This window comes from Triticum aestivum, chromosome 5B (genome assembly GCF_018294505.1).
Source record: "Triticum aestivum cultivar Chinese Spring chromosome 5B, IWGSC CS RefSeq v2.1, whole genome shotgun sequence".
Lineage (NCBI taxonomy): Eukaryota > Viridiplantae > Streptophyta > Magnoliopsida > Poales > Poaceae > Triticum > Triticum aestivum.
This window is the reverse complement of record NC_057807.1, coordinates 600,627,364-600,628,968: the sequence shown is the minus strand read 5'-3', so window position 1 is coordinate 600,628,968 and position 1,605 is coordinate 600,627,364. Positions and strand designations below refer to the sequence as shown.

At 46.5% G+C, this 1,605-nt stretch overlaps 1 long non-coding RNA gene across 1 annotated transcript; it reads right to left on the bottom strand.

Moving 5' to 3' along the window:
- Positions 1-214: 214 nt before the first annotated feature.
- On the bottom strand, positions 215-1,369 carry LOC123117093 (uncharacterized). The gene is made up of 2 exons (XR_006457292.1): positions 1,309-1,369; positions 215-701 (listed from the first exon to the last, which is right to left on the bottom strand). It is a non-coding gene; the product is annotated as an uncharacterized lncRNA (long non-coding RNA).
- Between the last annotated feature and the right edge of the window lie 236 nt (positions 1,370-1,605).

Sequence of the window (1,605 nt, the reverse complement as noted above, 5' to 3'; positions counted from 1 at the left end):
ACACCATGCAATTCCTCATGAGTTTGAATTTCTTATTGGAAATTTCATGTTCTAAGCTGGTAGAGAAAACAGAAGATATAATTATTAACCAAAAATAGAGAAAATTTCTTTTACATCCAAGTAACATTTTTTTAGAACGAAAACGCAAACAGTGTCCGGATTCAATTAATAAAGCCCAAAATAAGCAAAGTACATGAAGCCCAACACAAACCTAAAACATACCAAGGGAGTTCAATCAAGTTAAAGATAATTCTAGAGGATTACAAGACTAGGAACGCCCAACAAGAGCACGCAGGCTCTGAACGGAGTACCGGCGATGCTATGGATGTGGTGTAGCTTGTTCAGTGCCCGCTGCATGTCCTCAGTGTCCCCATTCTTCCCCAATGATGCCCATTGCTAAAAGAAGAGAATGCATTTGAAAGGACCGGGTGAGCCAGGAAAATGGCCTTGATAGTAATTTTGTTGCGGATATGCCAAAGAGCCCACAGAAATGCCCCAACACAATGTCATATCGTGCCCGGAATCGACCCACACAGAGCTGAGACGATGATCGTAAGAAGCTCAGCACTCGACGAAGCGTTCCAGCTCGTGCCCGCGGCTTCCCTAACGGCACTCCGCATGAAGCGGGCTAATTGCATCTGAAGGCCGTCTGGTCAGCATCTTCTAGAATAGCACAAATCACGCAATTCCCATCAGAGTGCCTGTTACGATTGGCTACATTGTTAGAGGTCAGAAGTATATTCTAAACATTGGCCACAAGAAAATTTTGATAGGCAACAAAGCTAGCTTTCCAAAGGACCCTAGCCACGTCCAGCGAAGGACCCTTCATAAATTGGGCGTACATCAGTTTGCCGATTTGGCGAGAAGTTGTGAGGCGCCATGAGACCGTGTATGTGTCATTAGAGAGGCTAACACAACCAAGCCTCTCACACAACATGGTCCAACGGTTACTTTCGGCGGGAGAAAGCTTGCGACGAAAAGTGATCGAAGGTGGGGGAGTGCGTAGGGCCTTGGCTACCAAGATATCCGGATCAACTACAATGTAGTAAAGCTCCTAGAATTCCATCTAGGGCAGTCCGATTTTATCAAAAAATAGCATTGTAGCTCTATCTTTTTTTCCAAAGAAATTTACAGTTCTTGACGGCATGACCTTAGGGAGGAATAACAGCACTTTAGTATGAACTTTTACGGTGCACTCATGCACCATGATGCTACTGTTGGGTTTCGAAGTAATTTCAAAAAAAATTTCCTACGCGCACACAGGATCATGTGATGCATAGCAACGAGAGGAGAGTGTTGTCTACGTACCCAACGCAGACCGACTGCGGAAGCAATGACACGACGTAGAGGAAGTAGTCGTACGTCTTCACGATCCAACCGATCAAGCACCGAAACTACGGCACCTCCGAGTTCGAGCACACGTTCAGCTCGATGACGATCCCCGGACTCCGATCCAGCAAAGTGTCGGGGAAGAGTTTCGTCAGCACGACGGCGTGGTGACGATCTTGATGAACTACAGCAGCAGGGCTTCGCCTAAACTCCGCTACAGTATTATCGAGGAATATGGTGGCAGGGGGCACCGCACACGGCTAAGGAATCGATCAC